This window comes from Amblyomma americanum, chromosome 4 (genome assembly GCF_052857255.1).
Source record: "Amblyomma americanum isolate KBUSLIRL-KWMA chromosome 4, ASM5285725v1, whole genome shotgun sequence".
Taxonomy (NCBI): domain Eukaryota; kingdom Metazoa; phylum Arthropoda; class Arachnida; order Ixodida; family Ixodidae; genus Amblyomma; species Amblyomma americanum.
Window position 1 is genome coordinate 58312470 of NC_135500.1, and position 20712 is coordinate 58333181.

Here is a 20712-nt window from a genome sequence, read left to right on the forward strand (position 1 = left end):
ATTCCCACTGGCAATGTACGTACGTGCGGACGCGAAATTCCGTGCACGCGTGCTTGCGGAAAAACTGAAAAGCGACCGCCCGGCTGTCATTCTGACGTCTACGGCGGCGTGTACAGTGCAGATTAAACTCGGCAATGCGCCTAGATAACAGGGAGTCCCAGTTAGCGCATAAGACTGCGCAGTAGCGCACAATTAGCGTTCATCGATATAGTCGACACGCTTTCCTTGCCCGGTCCATGTGTCAACAGCACAGGCTTGCTCCCGCTGCTCTTTCGATGCATGCCGCAGTGCGTTACGATCGCCAGAACGGCTGAGAAAAGCCCAGGGCACGTAATTGCACGCTCGGCGCCTGTTGCCACGAGCGAGGGAAGTATTCGTGCGAAGTTTTGCATTCGGGAGCGGCTGCATACACTACAGTATAAAGGAGGCTATGACACTACATAAGCGCTTCGAAAAGTGTATTTCTCGCCATCGGCCATACCATGCTGAATACGCCGGTTCTCGTCCGATCACCGAAGCTAAGCAGCATTGGGCTCGGTCAGTACTTGGGAGGGAGACCACCTGGGAACACCGAGTGCTGATGGCACTTCTTTTGCATTTTTTTCGTCTCTAAAGCTTTTTTTTTGCCTCATAGTTATATCATTTATCCGATATGCCTCGTGCAACTGTAGGAGGTTTCGCGTTATTGTTATAAATAACACATTCCCACTGGCAATGTACGTACGTGCGGACGCGAAATTCCGTGCACGCGTGCTTGCGGAAAAACTGAAAAGCGACCGCCCGGCTTCCCGGCTGTCATTCTGACGTCTACGGCGGCGTGTACAGTGCAGATTAAACTCGGCAATGCGCCTAGATAACAGGGAGTCCCAGTTAGCGCATAAGACTGCGCAGTAGCGCACAATTAGCGTTCATCGATATAGTCGACACGCTTTCCTTGCCCGGTCCATGTGTCAACACCAGAGGCTTGCTCCCGCTGCTCTTTCGATGCATGCCGCAGTGCGTTACGATCGCCAGAACGGCTGAGAAAAGCCCAGGGCACGTAATTGCACGCTCGGCGCCTGTTGCCACGAGCGAGGGAAGTATTCGTGCGAAGTTTTGCATTCGGGAGCGGCTGCATACACTACAGTATAAAGGAGGCTATTACACTACATAAGCGCTTCGAAAAGTGTATTTCTCGCCATCGGCCATACCATGCTGAATACGCCGGTTCTCGTCCGATCACCGAAGCTAAGCAGCATTGGGCTCGGTCAGTACTTGGGAGGGAGACCACCTGGGAACACCGAGTGCTGATGGCACTTCTTTTGCATTTTTTTCGTCTCTAACGCTTTTTTTTTGCCTCATAGTTATATCATTTATCCGATATGCCTCGTGCAACTGTAGGAGGTTTCGCGTTATTGTTATAAATAACACATTCCCACTGGCAATGTACGTACGTGCGGACGCGAAATTCCGTGCACGCGTGCTTGCGGCAAAACTGAAAAGCGACCGCCCGGCTGTCATTCTGACTTCTACGGCGGCGTGTACAGTGCAGATTAAACTGGGCAATGCGCCTAGATAACAGGGAGTCCCAGTTAGCGCATAAGACTGCGCAGTAACGCACAATTAGCGTTCATCGATATAGTCGACACGCTTTCCTTGCCCGGTCCATGTGTCAACACCAGAGGCTTGCTCCCGCTGCTCTTTCGATGCATGCCGCAGTGCGTTACGATCGCCAGAACGGCTGAGAAAAGCCCAGGGCACGTAATTGCACGCTCGGCGCCTGTTGCCACGAGCGAGGGAAGTATTCGTGCGAAGTTTTGCATTCGGGAGCGCCTGCATACACTACAGTATAAAGGAGGCTATGACACTACATAAGCGCTTCGAAAAGTGTATTTCTCGCCATCGGCCATACCATGCTGAATACGCCGGTTCTCGTCCGATCACCGAAGCTAAGCAGCATTGGGCTCGGTCAGTACTTGGGAGGGAGACCACCTGGGAACACCGAGTGCTGATGGCACTTCTTTTGCATTTTTTGCGTCTCTAACGCTTTTTTTTTGCCTCATAGTTATATCATTTATCCGATATGCCTCGTGCAACTGTAGGAGGTTTCGCGTTATTGTTATAGATAACACATTCCCACTGGCAATGTACGTACGTGCGGACGCGAAATTCCGTGCACGCGTGCTTGCGGCAAAACTGAAAAGCGACCGCCCGGCTGTCATTCTGACTTCTACGGCGGCGTGTACAGTGCAGATTAAACTGGGCAATGCGCCTAGATAACAGGGAGTCCCAGTTAGCGCATAAGACTGCGCAGTAACGCACAATTAGCGTTCATCGATATAGTCGACACGCTTTCCTTGCCCGGTCCATGTGTCAACACCAGAGGCTTGCTCCCGCTGCTCTTTCGATGCATGCCGCAGTGCGTTACGATCGCCAGAACGGCTGAGAAAAGCCCAGGGCACGTAATTGCACGCTCGGCGCCTGTTGCCACGAGCGAGGGAAGTATTCGTGCGAAGTTTTGCATTCGGGAGCGCCTGCATACACTACAGTATAAAGGAGGCTATGACACTACATAAGCGCTTCGAAAAGTGTATTTCTCGCCATCGGCCATACCATGCTGAATACGCCGGTTCTCGTCCGATCACCGAAGCAAAGCAGCATTGGGCTCGGTCAGTACTTGGGAGGGAGACCACCTGGGAACACCGAGTGCTGATGGCACTTCTTTTGCATTTTTTTCGTCTCTAACGCTTTTTTTTTGCCTCATAGTTATATCATTTATCCGATATGCCTCGTGCAACTGTAGGAGGTTTCGCGTTATTGTTATAAATAACACATTCCCACTGGCAATGTACGTACGTGCGGACGCGAAATTCCGTGCACGCGTGCTTGCGGCAAAACTGAAAAGCGACCGCCCGGCTTCCCGGCTGTCATTCTGACGTCTACGGCGGCGTGTACAGTGCAGATTAAACTCGGCAATGCGCCTAGATAACAGGGAGTCCCAGTTAGCGCATAAGACTGCGCAGTAGCGCACAATTAGCGTTCATCGATATAGTCGACACGCTTTCCTTGCCCGGTCCATGTGTCAACACCAGAGGCTTGCTCCCGCTGCTCTTTCGATGCATGCCGCAGTGCGTTACGATCGCCAGAACGGCTGAGAAAAGCCCAGGGCACGTAATTGCACGCTCGGCGCCTGTTGCCACGAGCGAGGGAAGTATTCGTGCGAAGTTTTGCATTCGGGAGCGCCTGCATACACTACAGTATAAAGGAGGCTATGACACTACATAAGCGCTTCGAAAAGTGTATTTCTCGCCATCGGCCATACCATGCTGAATACGCCGGTTCTCGTCCGATCACCGAAGCTAAGCAGCATTGGGCTCGGTCAGTACTTGGGAGGGAGACCACCTGGGAACACCGAGTGCTGATGGCACTTCTTTTGCATTTTTTTCGTCTCTAAAGCTTTTTTTTTGCCTCATAGTTATATCATTTATCCGATATGCCTCGTGCAACTGTAGGAGGTTTCGCGTTATTGTTATAAATAACACATTCCCACTGGCAATGTACGTACGTGCGGACGCGAAATTCCGAGCACGCGTGCTTGCGGCAAAACTGAAAAGCGACCGCCCGGCTGTCATTCTGACGTCTACGGCGGCGTGTACAGTGCAGATTAAACTGGGCAATGCGCCTAGATAACAGGGAGTCCCAGTTAGCGCATAAGACTGCGCAGTAACGCACAATTAGCGTTCATCGATATAGTCGACACGCTTTCCTTGCCCGGTCCATGTGTCAACACCAGAGGCTTGCTCCCGCTGCTCTTTCGATGCATGCCGCAGTGCGTTACGATCGCCAGAACGGCTGAGAAAAGCCCAGGGCACGTAATTGCACGCTCGGCGCCTGTTGCCACGAGCGAGGGAAGTATTCGTGCGAAGTTTTGCATTCGGGAGCGCCTGCATACACTACAGTATAAAGGAGGCTATGACACTACATAAGCGCTTCGAAAAGTGTATTTCTCGCCATCGGCCATACCATGCTGAATACGCCGGTTCTCGTCCGATCACCGAAGCTAAGCAGCATTGGGCTCGGTCAGTACTTGGGAGGGAGACCACCTGGGAACACCGAGTGCTGATGGCACTTCTTTTGCATTTTTTCGTCTCTAACGCTTTTTTTTTGCCTCATAGTTATATCATTTATCCGATATGCCTCGTGCAACTGTAGGAGGTTTCGCGTTATTGTTATAAATAACACATTCCCACTGGCAATGTACGTACGTGCGGACGCGAAATTCCGTGCACGCGTGCTTGCGGCAAAACTGAAAAGCGACCGCCCGGCTTCCCGGCTGTCATTCTGACGTCTACGGCGGCGTGTACAGTGCAGATTAAACTCGGCAATGCGCCTAGATAACAGGGAGTCCCAGTTAGCGCATAAGACTGCGCAGTAACGCACAATTAGCGTTCATCGATATAGTCGACACGCTTTCCTTGCCCGGTCCATGTGTCAACACCAGAGGCTTGCTCCCGCTGCTCTTTCGATGCATGCCGCAGTGCGTTACGATCGCCAGAACGGCTGAGAAAAGCCCAGGGCACGTAATTGCACGCTCGGCGCCTGTTGCCACGAGCGAGGGAAGTATTCGTGCGAAGTTTTGCATTCGGGAGCGCCTGCATACACTACAGTATAAAGGAGGCTATGACACTACATAAGCGCTTCGAAAAGTGTATTTCTCGCCATCGGCCATACCATGCTGAATACGCCGGTTCTCGTCCGATCACCGAAGCTAAGCAGCATTGGGCTCGGTCAGTACTTGGGAGGGAGACCACCTGGGAACACCGAGTGCTGATGGCACTTCTTTTGCATTTTTTTCGTCTCTAACGCTTTTTTTTTTGCCTCATAGTTATATCATTTATCCGATATGCCTCGTGCAACTGTAGGAGGTTTCGCGTTATTGTTATAAATAACACATTCCCACTGGCAATGTACGTACGTGCGGACGCGAAATTCCGTGCACGCGTGCTTGCGGCAAAACTGAAAAGCGACCGCCCGGCTTCCCGGCTGTCATTCTGACGTCTACGGCGGCGTGTACAGTGCAGATTAAACTCGGCAATGCGCCTAGATAACAGGGAGTCCCAGTTAGCGCATAAGACTGCGCAGTAGCGCACAATTAGCGTTTATCGATATAGTCGACACGCTTTCCTTGCCCGGTCCATGTGTCAACACCAGAGGCTTGCTCCCGCTGCTCTTTCGATGCATGCCGCAGTGCGTTACGATCGCCAGAACGGCTGAGAAAAGCCCAGGGCACGTAATTGCACGCTCGGCGCCTGTTGCCACGAGCGAAGGAAGTATTCGTGCGAAGTTTTGCATTCGGGAGCGCCTGCATACACTACAGTATAAAGGAGGCTATGACACTACATAAGCGCTTCGAAAAGTGTATTTCTCGCCATCGGCCATACCATGCTGAATACGCCGGTTCTCGTCCGATCACCGAAGCTAAGCAGCATTGGGCTCGGTCAGTACTTGGGAGGGAGACCACCTGGGAACACCGAGTGCTGATGGCACTTCTTTTGCATTTTTTTCGTCTCTAACGCTTTTTTTTTGCCTCATAGTTATATCATTTATCCGATATGCCTCGTGCAACTGTAGGAGGTTTCGCGTTATTGTTATAAATAACACATTCCCACTGGCAATGTACATACGTGCGGACGCGAAATTCCGTGCACGCGTGCTTGCGGAAAAACTGAAAAGCGACCGCCCGGCTGTCATTCTGACGTCTACGGCGGCGTGTACAGTGCAGATTAAACTCGGCAATGCGCCTAGATAACAGGGAGTCCCAGTTAGCGCATAAGACTGCGCAGTAGCGCACAATTAGCGTTCATCGATATAGTCGACACGCTTTCCTTGCCCGGTCCATGTGTCAACAGCACAGGCTTGCTCCCGCTGCTCTTTCGATGCATGCCGCAGTGCGTTACGATCGCCAGAACGGCTGAGAAAAGCCCAGGGCACGTAATTGCACGCTCGGCGCCTGTTGCCACGAGCGAGGGAAGTATTCGTGCGAAGTTTTGCATTCGGGTGCGGCTGCATACACTACAGTATAAAGGAGGCTATGACACTACATAAGCGCTTCGAAAAGTGTATTTCTCGCCATCGGCCATACCATGCTCAATACGCCGGTTCTCGTCCGATCACCGAAGCTAAGCAGCATTGGGCTCGGTCAGTACTTGGGAGGGAGACCACCTGGGAACACCGAGTGCTGATGGCACTTCTTTTGCATTTTTTTCGTCTCTAAAGCTTTTTTTTGCCTCATAGTTATATCATTTATCCGATATGCCTCGTGCAACTGTAGGAGGTTTCGCGTTATTGTTATAAAAAACACATTCCCACTGGCAATGTACGTACGTGCGGACGCGAAATTCCGAGCACGCGTGCTTGCGGCAAAACTGAAAAGCGACCGCCCGGCTGTCATTCTGACGTCTACGGCGGCGTGTACAGTGCAGATTAAACTGGGCAATGCGCCTAGATAACAGGGAGTCCCAGTTAGCGCATAAGACTGCGCAGTAGCGCACAATTAGCGTTCATCGATATAGTCGACACGCTTTCCTTGCCCGGTCCATGTGTCAACACCAGAGGCTTGCTCCCGCTGCTCTTTCGATGCATGCCGCAGTGCGTTACGATCGCCAGAACGGCTGAGAAAAGCCCAGGGCACGTAATTGCACGCTCGGCGCCTGTTGCCACGAGCGAGGGAAGTATTCGTGCGAAGTTTTGCATTCGGGAGCGCCTGCATACACTACAGTATAAAGGAGGCTATGACACTACATAAGCGCTTCGAAAAGTGTATTTCTCGCCATCGGCCATACTATGCTGAATACGCCGGTTCTCGTCCGATCACCGAAGCTAAGCAGCATTGGGCTCGGTCAGTACTTGGGAGGGAGACCACCTGGGAACACCGAGTGCTGATGGCACTTCTTTTGCATTTTTTTCGTCTCTAACGCTTTTTTTTTGCCTCATAGTTATATCATTTATCCGATATGCCTCGTGCAACTGTAGGAGGTTTCGCGTTATTGTTATAAATAACACATTCCCACTGGCAATGTACGTACGTGCGGACGCGAAATTCCGTGCACGCGTGCTTGCGGAAAAACTGAAAAGCGACCGCCCGGCTGTCATTCTGACGTCTACGGCGGCGTGTACAGTGCAGATTAAACTCGGCAATGCGCCTAGATAACAGGGAGTCCCAGTTAGCGCATAAGACTGCGCAGTAGCGCACAATTAGCGTTCATCGATATAGTCGACACGCTTTCCTTGCCCGGTCCATGTGTCAACAGCACAGGCTTGCTCCCGCTGCTCTTTCGATGCATGCCGCAGTGCGTTACGATCGCCAGAACGGCTGAGAAAAGCCCAGGGCACGTAATTGCACGCTCGGCGCCTGTTGCCACGAGCGAGGGAAGTATTCGTGCGAAGTTTTGCATTCGGGAGCGGCTGCATACACTACAGTATAAAGGAGGCTATGACACTACATAAGCGCTTCGAAAAGTGTATTTCTCGCCATCGGCCATACCATGCTGAATACGCCGGTTCTCGTCCGATCACCGAAGCTAAGCAGCATTGGGCTCGGTCAGTACTTGGGAGGGAGACCACCTGGGAACACCGAGTGCTGATGGCACTTCTTTTGCATTTTTTTCGTCTCTAAAGCTTTTTTTTTGCCTCATAGTTATATCATTTATCCGATATGCCTCGTGCAACTGTAGGAGGTTTCGCGTTATTGTTATAAATAACACATTCCCACTGGCAATGTACGTACGTGCGGACGCGAAATTCCGTGCACGCGTGCTTGCGGAAAAACTGAAAAGCGACCGCCCGGCTTCCCGGCTGTCATTCTGACGTCTACGGCGGCGTGTACAGTGCAGATTAAACTCGGCAATGCGCCTAGATAACAGGGAGTCCCAGTTAGCGCATAAGACTGCGCAGTAGCGCACAATTAGCGTTCATCGATATAGTCGACACGCTTTCCTTGCCCGGTCCATGTGTCAACACCAGAGGCTTGCTCCCGCTGCTCTTTCGATGCATGCCGCAGTGCGTTACGATCGCCAGAACGGCTGAGAAAAGCCCAGGGCACGTAATTGCACGCTCGGCGCCTGTTGCCACGAGCGAGGGAAGTATTCGTGCGAAGTTTTGCATTCGGGAGCGGCTGCATACACTACAGTATAAAGGAGGCTATTACACTACATAAGCGCTTCGAAAAGTGTATTTCTCGCCATCGGCCATACCATGCTGAATACGCCGGTTCTCGTCCGATCACCGAAGCTAAGCAGCATTGGGCTCGGTCAGTACTTGGGAGGGAGACCACCTGGGAACACCGAGTGCTGATGGCACTTCTTTTGCATTTTTTTCGTCTCTAACGCTTTTTTTTTGCCTCATAGTTATATCATTTATCCGATATGCCTCGTGCAACTGTAGGAGGTTTCGCGTTATTGTTATAAATAACACATTCCCACTGGCAATGTACGTACGTGCGGACGCGAAATTCCGTGCACGCGTGCTTGCGGCAAAACTGAAAAGCGACCGCCCGGCTGTCATTCTGACTTCTACGGCGGCGTGTACAGTGCAGATTAAACTGGGCAATGCGCCTAGATAACAGGGAGTCCCAGTTAGCGCATAAGACTGCGCAGTAACGCACAATTAGCGTTCATCGATATAGTCGACACGCTTTCCTTGCCCGGTCCATGTGTCAACACCAGAGGCTTGCTCCCGCTGCTCTTTCGATGCATGCCGCAGTGCGTTACGATCGCCAGAACGGCTGAGAAAAGCCCAGGGCACGTAATTGCACGCTCGGCGCCTGTTGCCACGAGCGAGGGAAGTATTCGTGCGAAGTTTTGCATTCGGGAGCGCCTGCATACACTACAGTATAAAGGAGGCTATGACACTACATAAGCGCTTCGAAAAGTGTATTTCTCGCCATCGGCCATACCATGCTGAATACGCCGGTTCTCGTCCGATCACCGAAGCTAAGCAGCATTGGGCTCGGTCAGTACTTGGGAGGGAGACCACCTGGGAACACCGAGTGCTGATGGCACTTCTTTTGCATTTTTTGCGTCTCTAACGCTTTTTTTTTGCCTCATAGTTATATCATTTATCCGATATGCCTCGTGCAACTGTAGGAGGTTTCGCGTTATTGTTATAGATAACACATTCCCACTGGCAATGTACGTACGTGCGGACGCGAAATTCCGTGCACGCGTGCTTGCGGCAAAACTGAAAAGCGACCGCCCGGCTGTCATTCTGACTTCTACGGCGGCGTGTACAGTGCAGATTAAACTGGGCAATGCGCCTAGATAACAGGGAGTCCCAGTTAGCGCATAAGACTGCGCAGTAACGCACAATTAGCGTTCATCGATATAGTCGACACGCTTTCCTTGCCCGGTCCATGTGTCAACACCAGAGGCTTGCTCCCGCTGCTCTTTCGATGCATGCCGCAGTGCGTTACGATCGCCAGAACGGCTGAGAAAAGCCCAGGGCACGTAATTGCACGCTCGGCGCCTGTTGCCACGAGCGAGGGAAGTATTCGTGCGAAGTTTTGCATTCGGGAGCGCCTGCATACACTACAGTATAAAGGAGGCTATGACACTACATAAGCGCTTCGAAAAGTGTATTTCTCGCCATCGGCCATACCATGCTGAATACGCCGGTTCTCGTCCGATCACCGAAGCAAAGCAGCATTGGGCTCGGTCAGTACTTGGGAGGGAGACCACCTGGGAACACCGAGTGCTGATGGCACTTCTTTTGCATTTTTTTCGTCTCTAACGCTTTTTTTTTTGCCTCATAGTTATATCATTTATCCGATATGCCTCGTGCAACTGTAGGAGGTTTCGCGTTATTGTTATAAATAACACATTCCCACTGGCAATGTACGTACGTGCGGACGCGAAATTCCGTGCACGCGTGCTTGCGGCAAAACTGAAAAGCGACCGCCCGGCTTCCCGGCTGTCATTCTGACGTCTACGGCGGCGTGTACAGTGCAGATTAAACTCGGCAATGCGCCTAGATAACAGGGAGTCCCAGTTAGCGCATAAGACTGCGCAGTAGCGCACAATTAGCGTTCATCGATATAGTCGACACGCTTTCCTTGCCCGGTCCATGTGTCAACACCAGAGGCTTGCTCCCGCTGCTCTTTCGATGCATGCCGCAGTGCGTTACGATCGCCAGAACGGCTGAGAAAAGCCCAGGGCACGTAATTGCACGCTCGGCGCCTGTTGCCACGAGCGAGGGAAGTATTCGTGCGAAGTTTTGCATTCGGGAGCGCCTGCATACACTACAGTATAAAGGAGGCTATGACACTACATAAGCGCTTCGAAAAGTGTATTTCTCGCCATCGGCCATACCATGCTGAATACGCCGGTTCTCGTCCGATCACCGAAGCTAAGCAGCATTGGGCTCGGTCAGTACTTGGGAGGGAGACCACCTGGGAACACCGAGTGCTGATGGCACTTCTTTTGCATTTTTTTCGTCTCTAAAGCTTTTTTTTTGCCTCATAGTTATATCATTTATCCGATATGCCTCGTGCAACTGTAGGAGGTTTCGCGTTATTGTTATAAATAACACATTCCCACTGGCAATGTACGTACGTGCGGACGCGAAATTCCGAGCACGCGTGCTTGCGGCAAAACTGAAAAGCGACCGCCCGGCTGTCATTCTGACGTCTACGGCGGCGTGTACAGTGCAGATTAAACTGGGCAATGCGCCTAGATAACAGGGAGTCCCAGTTAGCGCATAAGACTGCGCAGTAACGCACAATTAGCGTTCATCGATATAGTCGACACGCTTTCCTTGCCCGGTCCATGTGTCAACACCAGAGGCTTGCTCCCGCTGCTCTTTCGATGCATGCCGCAGTGCGTTACGATCGCCAGAACGGCTGAGAAAAGCCCAGGGCACGTAATTGCACGCTCGGCGCCTGTTGCCACGAGCGAGGGAAGTATTCGTGCGAAGTTTTGCATTCGGGAGCGCCTGCATACACTACAGTATAAAGGAGGCTATGACACTACATAAGCGCTTCGAAAAGTGTATTTCTCGCCATCGGCCATACCATGCTGAATACGCCGGTTCTCGTCCGATCACCGAAGCTAAGCAGCATTGGGCTCGGTCAGTACTTGGGAGGGAGACCACCTGGGAACACCGAGTGCTGATGGCACTTCTTTTGCATTTTTTCGTCTCTAACGCTTTTTTTTTTGCCTCATAGTTATATCATTTATCCGATATGCCTCGTGCAACTGTAGGAGGTTTCGCGTTATTGTTATAAATAACACATTCCCACTGGCAATGTACGTACGTGCGGACGCGAAATTCCGTGCACGCGTGCTTGCGGCAAAACTGAAAAGCGACCGCCCGGCTTCCCGGCTGTCATTCTGACGTCTACGGCGGCGTGTACAGTGCAGATTAAACTCGGCAATGCGCCTAGATAACAGGGAGTCCCAGTTAGCGCATAAGACTGCGCAGTAACGCACAATTAGCGTTCATCGATATAGTCGACACGCTTTCCTTGCCCGGTCCATGTGTCAACACCAGAGGCTTGCTCCCGCTGCTCTTTCGATGCATGCCGCAGTGCGTTACGATCGCCAGAACGGCTGAGAAAAGCCCAGGGCACGTAATTGCACGCTCGGCGCCTGTTGCCACGAGCGAGGGAAGTATTCGTGCGAAGTTTTGCATTCGGGAGCGCCTGCATACACTACAGTATAAAGGAGGCTATGACACTACATAAGCGCTTCGAAAAGTGTATTTCTCGCCATCGGCCATACCATGCTGAATACGCCGGTTCTCGTCCGATCACCGAAGCTAAGCAGCATTGGGCTCGGTCAGTACTTGGGAGGGAGACCACCTGGGAACACCGAGTGCTGATGGCACTTCTTTTGCATTTTTTTCGTCTCTAACGCTTTTTTTTTTGCCTCATAGTTATATCATTTATCCGATATGCCTCGTGCAACTGTAGGAGGTTTCGCGTTATTGTTATAAATAACACATTCCCACTGGCAATGTACGTACGTGCGGACGCGAAATTCCGTGCACGCGTGCTTGCGGCAAAACTGAAAAGCGACCGCCCGGCTTCCCGGCTGTCATTCTGACGTCTACGGCGGCGTGTACAGTGCAGATTAAACTCGGCAATGCGCCTAGATAACAGGGAGTCCCAGTTAGCGCATAAGACTGCGCAGTAGCGCACAATTAGCGTTTATCGATATAGTCGACACGCTTTCCTTGCCCGGTCCATGTGTCAACACCAGAGGCTTGCTCCCGCTGCTCTTTCGATGCATGCCGCAGTGCGTTACGATCGCCAGAACGGCTGAGAAAAGCCCAGGGCACGTAATTGCACGCTCGGCGCCTGTTGCCACGAGCGAAGGAAGTATTCGTGCGAAGTTTTGCATTCGGGAGCGCCTGCATACACTACAGTATAAAGGAGGCTATGACACTACATAAGCGCTTCGAAAAGTGTATTTCTCGCCATCGGCCATACCATGCTGAATACGCCGGTTCTCGTCCGATCACCGAAGCTAAGCAGCATTGGGCTCGGTCAGTACTTGGGAGGGAGACCACCTGGGAACACCGAGTGCTGATGGCACTTCTTTTGCATTTTTTTCGTCTCTAACGCTTTTTTTTTGCCTCATAGTTATATCATTTATCCGATATGCCTCGTGCAACTGTAGGAGGTTTCGCGTTATTGTTATAAATAACACATTCCCACTGGCAATGTACATACGTGCGGACGCGAAATTCCGTGCACGCGTGCTTGCGGAAAAACTGAAAAGCGACCGCCCGGCTGTCATTCTGACGTCTACGGCGGCGTGTACAGTGCAGATTAAACTCGGCAATGCGCCTAGATAACAGGGAGTCCCAGTTAGCGCATAAGACTGCGCAGTAGCGCACAATTAGCGTTCATCGATATAGTCGACACGCTTTCCTTGCCCGGTCCATGTGTCAACAGCACAGGCTTGCTCCCGCTGCTCTTTCGATGCATGCCGCAGTGCGTTACGATCGCCAGAACGGCTGAGAAAAGCCCAGGGCACGTAATTGCACGCTCGGCGCCTGTTGCCACGAGCGAGGGAAGTATTCGTGCGAAGTTTTGCATTCGGGTGCGGCTGCATACACTACAGTATAAAGGAGGCTATGACACTACATAAGCGCTTCGAAAAGTGTATTTCTCGCCATCGGCCATACCATGCTGAATACGCCGGTTCTCGTCCGATCACCGAAGCTAAGCAGCATTGGGCTCGGTCAGTACTTGGGAGGGAGACCACCTGGGAACACCGAGTGCTGATGGCACTTCTTTTGCATTTTTTTCGTCTCTAAAGCTTTTTTTTGCCTCATAGTTATATCATTTATCCGATATGCCTCGTGCAACTGTAGGAGGTTTCGCGTTATTGTTATAAAAAACACATTCCCACTGGCAATGTACGTACGTGCGGACGCGAAATTCCGAGCACGCGTGCTTGCGGCAAAACTGAAAAGCGACCGCCCGGCTGTCATTCTGACGTCTACGGCGGCGTGTACAGTGCAGATTAAACTGGGCAATGCGCCTAGATAACAGGGAGTCCCAGTTAGCGCATAAGACTGCGCAGTAGCGCACAATTAGCGTTCATCGATATAGTCGACACGCTTTCCTTGCCCGGTCCATGTGTCAACACCAGAGGCTTGCTCCCGCTGCTCTTTCGATGCATGCCGCAGTGCGTTACGATCGCCAGAACGGCTGAGAAAAGCCCAGGGCACGTAATTGCACGCTCGGCGCCTGTTGCCACGAGCGAGGGAAGTATTCGTGCGAAGTTTTGCATTCGGGAGCGGCTGCATACACTACAGTATAAAGGAGGCTATGACACTACATAAGCGCTTCGAAAAGTGTATTTCTCGCCATCGGCCATACCATGCTGAATACGCCGGTTCTCGTCCGATCACCGAAGCTAAGCAGCATTGGGCTCGGTCAGTACTTGGGAGGGAGACCACCTGGGAACACCGAGTGCTGATGGCACTTCTTTTGCATTTTTTTCGTCTCTAACGCTTTTTTTTTGCCTCATAGTTATATCATTTATCCGATATGCCTCGTGCAACTGTAGGAGGTTTCGCGTTATTGTTATAAATAACACATTCCCACTGGCAATGTACGTACGTGCGGACGCGAAATTCCGTGCACGCGTGCTTGCGGCAAAACTGAAAAGCGACCGCCCGGCTTCCCGGCTGTCATTCTGACGTCTACGGCGGCGTGTACAGTGCAGATTAAACTCGGCAATGCGCCTAGATAACAGGGAGTCCCAGTTAGCGCATAAGACTGCGCAGTAGCGCACAATTAGCGTTCATCGATATAGTCGACACGCTTTCCTTGCCCGGTCCATGTGTCAACACCAGAGGCTTGCTCCCGCTGCTCTTTCGATGCATGCCGCAGTGCGTTACGATCGCCAGAACGGCTGAGAAAAGCCCAGGGCACGTAATTGCACGCTCGGCGCCTGTTGCCACGAGCGAGGGAAGTATTCGTGCGAAGTTTTGCATTCGGGAGCGGCTGCATACACTACAGTATAAAGGAGGCTATTACACTACATAAGCGCTTCGAAAAGTGTATTTCTCGCCATCGGCCATACCATGCTGAATACGCCGGTTCTCGTCCGATCACCGAAGCTAAGCAGCATTGGGCTCGGTCAGTACTTGGGAGGGAGACCACCTGGGAACACCGAGTGCTGATGGCACTTCTTTTGCATTTTTTTCGTCTCTAACGCTTTTTTTTTGCCTCATAGTTATATCATTTATCCGATATGCCTCGTGCAACTGTAGGAGGTTTCGCGTTATTGTTATAAATAACACATTCCCACTGGCAATGTACGTACGTGCGGACGCGAAATTCCGTGCACGCGTGCTTGCGGCAAAACTGAAAAGCGACCGCCCGGCTGTCATTCTGACTTCTACGGCGGCGTGTACAGTGCAGATTAAACTCGGCAATGCGCCTAGATAACAGGGAGTCCCAGTTAGCGCATAAGACTGCGCAGTAGCGCACAATTAGCGTTCATCGATATAGTCGACACGCTTTCCTTGCCCGGTCCATGTGTCAACACCAGAGGCTTGCTCCCGCTGCTCTTTCGATGCATGCCGCAGTGCGTTACGATCGCCAGAACGGCTGAGAAAAGCCCAGGGCACGTAATTGCACGCTCGGCGCCTGTTGCCACGAGCGAGGGAAGTATTCGTGCGAAGTTTTGCATTCGGGAGCGCCTGCATACACTACAGTATAAAGGAGGCTATGACACTACATAAGCGCTTCGAAAAGTGTATTTCTCGCCATCGGCCATACCATGCTGAATACGCCGGTTCTCGTCCGATCACCGAAGCTAAGCAGCATTGGGCTCGGTCAGTACTTGGGAGGGAGACCACCTGGGAACACCGAGTGCTGATGGCACTTCTTTTGCATTTTTTTCGTCTCTAAAGCTTTTTTTTTGCCTCATAGTTATATCATTTATCCGATATGCCTCGTGCAACTGTAGGAGGTTTCGCGTTATTGTTATAAATAACACATTCCCACTGGCAATGTACGTACGTGCGGACGCGAAATTCCGAGCACGCGTGCTTGCGGCAAAACTGAAAAGCGACCGCCCGGCTGTCATTCTGACGTCTACGGCGGCGTCTACAGTGCAGATTAAACTGGGCAATGCGCCTAGATAACAGGGAGTCCCAGTTAGCGCATAAGACTGCGCAGTAACGCACAATTAGCGTTCATCGATATAGTCGACACGCTTTCCTTGCCCGGTCCATGTGTCAACACCAGAGGCTTGCTCCCGCTGCTCTTTCGATGCATGCCGCAGTGCGTTACGATCGCCAGAACGGCTGAGAAAAGCCCAGGGCACGTAATTGCACGCTCGGCGCCTGTTGCCACGAGCGAGGGAAGTATTCGTGCGAAGTTTTGCATTCGGGAGCGCCTGCATACACTACAGTATAAAGGAGGCTATGACACTACATAAGCGCTTCGAAAAGTGTATTTCTCGCCATCGGCCATACCATGCTGAATACGCCGGTTCTCGTCCGATCACCGAAGCTAAGCAGCATTGGGCTCGGTCAGTACTTGGGAGGGAGACCACCTGGGAACACCGAGTGCTGATGGCACTTCTTTTGCATTTTTTCGTCTCTAACGCTTTTTTTTTGCCTCATAGTTATATCATTTATCCGATATGCCTCGTGCAACTGTAGGAGGTTTCGCGTTATTGTTATAAATAACACATTCCCACTGGCAATGTACGTACGTGCGGACGCGAAATTCCGAGCACGCGTGCTTGCGGCAAAACTGAAAAGCGACCGCCCGGCTGTCATTCTGACGTCTACGGCGGCGTGTACAGTGCAGATTAAACTGGGCAATGCGCCTAGATAACAGGGAGTCCCAGTTAGCGCATAAGACTGCGCAGTAACGCACAATTAGCGTTCATCGATATAGTCGACACGCTTTCCTTGCCCGGTCCATGTGTCAACACCAGAGGCTTGCTCCCGCTGCTCTTTCGATGCATGCCGCAGTGCGTTACGATCGCCAGAACGGCTGAGAAAAGCCCAGGGCACGTAATTGCACGCTCGGCGCCTGTTGCCACGAGCGAGGGAAGTATTCGTGCGAAGTTTTGCATTCGGGAGCGCCTGCATACACTACAGTATAAAGGAGGCTATGACACTACATAAGCGCTTCGAAAAGTGTATTTCTCGCCAGTGGCTCTCGAGGCTAGAGCCGCTCTGTATGCTTCGTGAATTTTAGTATGACGAAGCCAGACTCATGATGGCTGACCACGACAGTGTTGTATGTACATAGCGTTTTGTGTGTTTTTTGTTGAGTGTTTTTTGTGTAAATGTTATGTGTCGCAGCCAGGCAATAAAGAAAAAAAAAAAAAAAAAATCGGCCATACCATGCTGAATACGCCGGTTCTCGTCCGATCACCGAAGCTAAGCAGCATTGGGCTCGGTCAGTACTTGGGAGGGAGACCACCTGGGAACACCGAGTGCTGATGGCACTTCTTTTGCATTTTTTCGTCTCTAACGCTTTTTTTTTTGCCTCATAGTTATATCATTTATCCGATATGCCTCGTGCAACTGTAGGAGGTTTCGCGTTATTGTTATAAATAACACATTCCCACTGGCAATGTACGTACGTGCGGACGCGAAATTCCGTGCACGCGTGCTTGCGGCAAAACTGAAAAGCGACCGCCCGGCTTCCCGGCTGTCATTCTGACGTCTACGGCGGCGTGTACAGTGCAGATTAAACTCGGCAATGCGCCTAGATAACAGGGAGTCCCAGTTAGCGCATAAGACTGCGCAGTAGCGCACAATTAGCGTTCATCGATATAGTCGACACGCTTTCCTTGCCCGGTCCATGTGTCAACACCAGAGGCTTGCTCCCGCTGCTCTTTCGATGCATGCCGCAGTGCGTTACGATCGCCAGAACGGCTGAGAAAAGCCCAGGGCACGTAATTGCACGCTCGGCGCCTGTTGCCACGAGCGAGGGAAGTATTCGTGCGAAGTTTTGCATTCGGGAGCGCCTGCATACACTACAGTATAAAGGAGGCTATGACACTACATAAGCGCTTCGAAAAGTGTATTTCTCGCCATCGGCCATACCATGCTGAATACGCCGGTTCTCGTCCGATCACCGAAGCTAAGCAGCATTGGGCTCGGTCAGTACTTGGGAGGGAGACCACCTGGGAACACCGAGTGCTGATGGCACTTCTTTTGCATTTTTTTCGTCTCTAACGCTTTTTTTTTGCCTCATAGTTATATCATTTATCCGATATGCCTCGTGCAACTGTAGGAGGTTTCGCGTTATTGTTATAAATAACACATTCCCACTGGCAATGTACATACGTGCGGACGCGAAATTCCGTGCACGCGTGCTTGCGGAAAAACTGAAAAGCGACCGCCCGGCTGTCATTCTGACGTCTACGGCGGCGTGTACAGTGCAGATTAAACTCGGCAATGCGCCTAGATAACAGGGAGTCCCAGTTAGCGCATAAGACTGCGCAGTAGCGCACAATTAGCGTTCATCGATATAGTCGACACGCTTTCCTTGCCCGGTCCATGTGTCAACAGCACAGGCTTGCTCCCGCTGCTCTTTCGATGCATGCCGCAGTGCGTTACGATCGCCAGAACGGCTGAGAAAAGCCCAGGGCACGTAATTGCACGCTCGGCGCCTGTTGCCACGAGCGAGGGAAGTATTCGTGCGAAGTTTTGCATTCGGGAGCGGCTGCATACACTACAGTATAAAGGAGGCTATGACACTACATAAGCGCTTCGAAAAGTGTATTTCTCGCCATCGGCCATACCATGCTGAATACGCCGGTTCTCGTCCGATCACCGAAGCTAAGCAGCATTGGGCTCGGTCAGTACTTGGGAGGGAGACCACCTGGGAACACCGAGTGCTGATGGCACTTCTTTTGCATTTTTTTCGTCTCTAAAGCTTTTTTTTTGCCTCATAGTTATATCATTTATCCGATATGCCTCGTGCAACTGTAGGAGGTTTCGCGTTATTGTTATAAATAAAACATCCCCACTGGCAATGTACGTACGTGCGGACGCGAAATTCCGAGCACGCGTGCTTGCGGCAAAACTGAAAAGCGACCGCCCGGCTGTCATTCTGACGTCTACGGCGGCGTGTACAGTGCAGATTAAACTGGGCAATGCGCCTAGATAACAGGGAGTCCCAGTTAGCGCATAAGACTGCGCAGTAGCGCACAATTAGCGTTCATCGATATAGTCGACACGCTTTCCTTGCCCGGTCCATGTGTCAACACCAGAGGCTTGCTCCCGCTGCTCTTTCGATGCATGCCGCAGTGCGTTACGATCGCCAGAACGGCTGAGAAAAGCCCAGGGCACGTAATTGCACGCTCGGCGCCTGTTGCCACGAGCGAGGGAAGTATTCGTGCGAAGTTTTGCATTCGGGAGCGGCTGCATACACTACAGTATAAAGGAGGCTATGACACTACATAAGCGCTTCGAAAAGTGTATTTCTCGCCATCGGCCATACCATGCTGAATACGCCGGTTCTCGTCCGATCACCGAAGCTAAGCAGCATTGGGCTCGGTCAGTACTTGGGAGGGAGACCACCTGGGAACACCGAGTGCTGATGGCACTTCTTTTGCATTTTTTTCGTCTCTAACGCTTTTTTTTTTTGCCTCATAGTTATATCATTTATCCGATATGCCTCGTGCAACTGTAGGAGGTTTCGCGTTATTGTTATAAATAACACATTCCCACTGGCAATGTACGTACGTGCGGACGCGAAATTCCGTGCACGCGTGCTTGCGGCAAAACTGAAAAGCGACCGCCCGGCTGTCATTCTGACGTCTACGGCGGCGTGTACAGTGCAGATTAAACTCGGCAATGCGCCTAGATAACAGGGAGTCCCAGTTAGCGCATAAGACTGCGCAGTAGCGCACAATTAGCGTTCATCGATATAGTCGACACGCTTTCCTTGCCCGGTCCATGTGTCAACACCAGAGGCTTGCTCCCGCTGCTCTTTCGATGCATGCCGCAGTGCGTTACGATCGCCAGAACGGCTGAGAAAAGCCCAGGGCACGTAATTGCACGCTCGGCGCCTGTTGCCACGAGCGAGGGAAGTATTCGTGCGAAGTTTTGCATTCGGGAGCGCCTGCATACACTACAGTATAAAGGAGGCTATGACACTACATAAGCGCTTCGAAAAGTGTATTTCTCGCCATCGGCCATACCATGCTGAATACGCCGGCTCTCGTCCGATCACCGAAGCTAAGCAGCATTGGGCTCGGTCAGTACTTGGGAGGGAGACCACCTGGGAACACCGAGTGCTGATGGCACTTCTTTTGCATTTTTTTCGTCTCTAACGCTTTTTTTTGCCTCATAGTTATATCATTTATCCGATATGCCTCGTGCAACTGTAGGAGGTTTCGCGTTATTGTTATAAATAACACATTCCCACTGGCAATGTACGTACGTGCGGACGCGAAATTCCGTGCACGCGTGCTTGCGGAAAAACTGAAAAGCGATCGCCCGGCTGTCATTCTGACGTCTACGGCGGCGTGTACAGTGCAGATTAAACTCGGCAATGCGCCTAGATAACAGGGAGTCCCAGTTAGCGCATAAGACTGCGCAGTAGCGCACAATTAGCGTTCATCGATATAGTCGACACGCTTTCCTTGCCCGGTCCATGTGTCAACAGCACAGGCTTGCTCCCGCTGCTCTTTCGATGCATGCCGCAGTGCGTTACGATCGCCAGAACGGCTGAGAAAAGCCCAGGGCACGTAATTGCACGCTCGGCGCCTGTTGCCACGAGCGAGGGAAGTATTCGTGCGAAGTTTTGCATTCGGGAGCGGCTGCATACACTACAGTATAAAGGAGGCTATGACACTACATAAGCGCTTCGAAAAGTGTATTTCTCGCCATCGGCCATACCATGCTGAATACGCCGGTTCTCGTCCGATCACCGAAGCTAAGCAGCATTGGGCTCGGTCAGTACTTGGGAGGGAGACCACCTGGGAACACCGAGTGCTGATGGCACTTCTTTTGCATTTTTTTCGTCTCTAACGCTTTTTTTTTGCCTCATAGTTATATCATTTATCCGATATGCCTCGTGCAACTGTAGGAGGTTTCGCGTTATTGTTATAAATAACACATTCCCACTGGCAATGTACGTACGTGCGGACGCGAAATTCCGTGCACGCGTGCTTGCGGCAAAACTGAAAAGCGACCGCCCGGCTGTCATTCTGACGTCTACGGCGGCGTGTACAGTGC

General features: G+C 51.6%; 28 non-coding genes and 1 pseudogene across 28 annotated transcripts; all 29 read left to right on the forward strand.

The window, feature by feature from the left end:
- Positions 1-467: 467 nt before the first annotated feature.
- LOC144131140 (5S ribosomal RNA) lies at positions 468-586 on the forward strand. Its single transcript, XR_013314556.1, has one exon. It is a non-coding gene; the product is annotated as a 5S ribosomal RNA (ribosomal RNA).
- Positions 587-1176: 590 nt separating this feature from the next.
- Positions 1177-1295, forward strand: LOC144131152 (5S ribosomal RNA). Its single transcript, XR_013314568.1, has one exon. It is a non-coding gene; the product is annotated as a 5S ribosomal RNA (ribosomal RNA).
- Positions 1296-1877: 582 nt separating this feature from the next.
- LOC144131164 (5S ribosomal RNA) lies at positions 1878-1996 on the forward strand. The gene has a single exon (XR_013314580.1). It is a non-coding gene; the product is annotated as a 5S ribosomal RNA (ribosomal RNA).
- Positions 1997-2578: 582 nt separating this feature from the next.
- Positions 2579-2697, forward strand: LOC144131141 (5S ribosomal RNA). Its single transcript, XR_013314557.1, has one exon. It is a non-coding gene; the product is annotated as a 5S ribosomal RNA (ribosomal RNA).
- A 590-nt stretch (positions 2698-3287) lies between these two features.
- Positions 3288-3406, forward strand: LOC144131176 (5S ribosomal RNA). Its single transcript, XR_013314592.1, has one exon. It is a non-coding gene; the product is annotated as a 5S ribosomal RNA (ribosomal RNA).
- Positions 3407-3988: 582 nt separating this feature from the next.
- On the forward strand, positions 3989-4107 carry LOC144131187 (5S ribosomal RNA). The gene has a single exon (XR_013314603.1). It is a non-coding gene; the product is annotated as a 5S ribosomal RNA (ribosomal RNA).
- Positions 4108-4696: 589 nt separating this feature from the next.
- On the forward strand, positions 4697-4815 carry LOC144131199 (5S ribosomal RNA). The gene has a single exon (XR_013314616.1). It is a non-coding gene; the product is annotated as a 5S ribosomal RNA (ribosomal RNA).
- A 591-nt stretch (positions 4816-5406) lies between these two features.
- On the forward strand, positions 5407-5525 carry LOC144131213 (5S ribosomal RNA). The gene has a single exon (XR_013314628.1). It is a non-coding gene; the product is annotated as a 5S ribosomal RNA (ribosomal RNA).
- A 582-nt stretch (positions 5526-6107) lies between these two features.
- On the forward strand, positions 6108-6226 carry LOC144131230 (5S ribosomal RNA). The gene has a single exon (XR_013314646.1). It is a non-coding gene; the product is annotated as a 5S ribosomal RNA (ribosomal RNA).
- A 581-nt stretch (positions 6227-6807) lies between these two features.
- LOC144131151 (5S ribosomal RNA) lies at positions 6808-6926 on the forward strand. Its single transcript, XR_013314567.1, has one exon. It is a non-coding gene; the product is annotated as a 5S ribosomal RNA (ribosomal RNA).
- A 582-nt stretch (positions 6927-7508) lies between these two features.
- LOC144131226 (5S ribosomal RNA) lies at positions 7509-7627 on the forward strand. The gene has a single exon (XR_013314641.1). It is a non-coding gene; the product is annotated as a 5S ribosomal RNA (ribosomal RNA).
- Positions 7628-8217: 590 nt separating this feature from the next.
- On the forward strand, positions 8218-8336 carry LOC144131237 (5S ribosomal RNA). Its single transcript, XR_013314654.1, has one exon. It is a non-coding gene; the product is annotated as a 5S ribosomal RNA (ribosomal RNA).
- A 582-nt stretch (positions 8337-8918) lies between these two features.
- On the forward strand, positions 8919-9037 carry LOC144131250 (5S ribosomal RNA). The gene has a single exon (XR_013314666.1). It is a non-coding gene; the product is annotated as a 5S ribosomal RNA (ribosomal RNA).
- Positions 9038-9619: 582 nt separating this feature from the next.
- LOC144131142 (5S ribosomal RNA) lies at positions 9620-9738 on the forward strand. The gene has a single exon (XR_013314558.1). It is a non-coding gene; the product is annotated as a 5S ribosomal RNA (ribosomal RNA).
- Positions 9739-10329: 591 nt separating this feature from the next.
- On the forward strand, positions 10330-10448 carry LOC144131262 (5S ribosomal RNA). Its single transcript, XR_013314678.1, has one exon. It is a non-coding gene; the product is annotated as a 5S ribosomal RNA (ribosomal RNA).
- Positions 10449-11030: 582 nt separating this feature from the next.
- On the forward strand, positions 11031-11149 carry LOC144131273 (5S ribosomal RNA). The gene has a single exon (XR_013314689.1). It is a non-coding gene; the product is annotated as a 5S ribosomal RNA (ribosomal RNA).
- Positions 11150-11739: 590 nt separating this feature from the next.
- LOC144130509 (5S ribosomal RNA) lies at positions 11740-11858 on the forward strand. The gene has a single exon (XR_013314120.1). It is a non-coding gene; the product is annotated as a 5S ribosomal RNA (ribosomal RNA).
- Positions 11859-12449: 591 nt separating this feature from the next.
- On the forward strand, positions 12450-12568 carry LOC144130521 (5S ribosomal RNA). The gene has a single exon (XR_013314131.1). It is a non-coding gene; the product is annotated as a 5S ribosomal RNA (ribosomal RNA).
- A 582-nt stretch (positions 12569-13150) lies between these two features.
- Positions 13151-13269, forward strand: LOC144130533 (5S ribosomal RNA). Its single transcript, XR_013314143.1, has one exon. It is a non-coding gene; the product is annotated as a 5S ribosomal RNA (ribosomal RNA).
- A 581-nt stretch (positions 13270-13850) lies between these two features.
- LOC144130544 (5S ribosomal RNA) lies at positions 13851-13969 on the forward strand. Its single transcript, XR_013314154.1, has one exon. It is a non-coding gene; the product is annotated as a 5S ribosomal RNA (ribosomal RNA).
- A 590-nt stretch (positions 13970-14559) lies between these two features.
- Positions 14560-14678, forward strand: LOC144130555 (5S ribosomal RNA). The gene has a single exon (XR_013314158.1). It is a non-coding gene; the product is annotated as a 5S ribosomal RNA (ribosomal RNA).
- Positions 14679-15260: 582 nt separating this feature from the next.
- Positions 15261-15379, forward strand: LOC144130569 (5S ribosomal RNA). The gene has a single exon (XR_013314160.1). It is a non-coding gene; the product is annotated as a 5S ribosomal RNA (ribosomal RNA).
- Positions 15380-15961: 582 nt separating this feature from the next.
- On the forward strand, positions 15962-16080 carry LOC144130580 (5S ribosomal RNA). Its single transcript, XR_013314161.1, has one exon. It is a non-coding gene; the product is annotated as a 5S ribosomal RNA (ribosomal RNA).
- A 765-nt stretch (positions 16081-16845) lies between these two features.
- Positions 16846-16964, forward strand: LOC144130559 (5S ribosomal RNA; annotated as a pseudogene).
- Positions 16965-17554: 590 nt separating this feature from the next.
- LOC144130592 (5S ribosomal RNA) lies at positions 17555-17673 on the forward strand. The gene has a single exon (XR_013314162.1). It is a non-coding gene; the product is annotated as a 5S ribosomal RNA (ribosomal RNA).
- A 582-nt stretch (positions 17674-18255) lies between these two features.
- Positions 18256-18374, forward strand: LOC144130603 (5S ribosomal RNA). The gene has a single exon (XR_013314163.1). It is a non-coding gene; the product is annotated as a 5S ribosomal RNA (ribosomal RNA).
- A 582-nt stretch (positions 18375-18956) lies between these two features.
- Positions 18957-19075, forward strand: LOC144130614 (5S ribosomal RNA). Its single transcript, XR_013314164.1, has one exon. It is a non-coding gene; the product is annotated as a 5S ribosomal RNA (ribosomal RNA).
- A 584-nt stretch (positions 19076-19659) lies between these two features.
- Positions 19660-19778, forward strand: LOC144131243 (5S ribosomal RNA). Its single transcript, XR_013314659.1, has one exon. It is a non-coding gene; the product is annotated as a 5S ribosomal RNA (ribosomal RNA).
- Positions 19779-20359: 581 nt separating this feature from the next.
- LOC144130626 (5S ribosomal RNA) lies at positions 20360-20478 on the forward strand. Its single transcript, XR_013314165.1, has one exon. It is a non-coding gene; the product is annotated as a 5S ribosomal RNA (ribosomal RNA).
- The last annotated feature ends 234 nt before the right edge of the window (positions 20479-20712 follow it).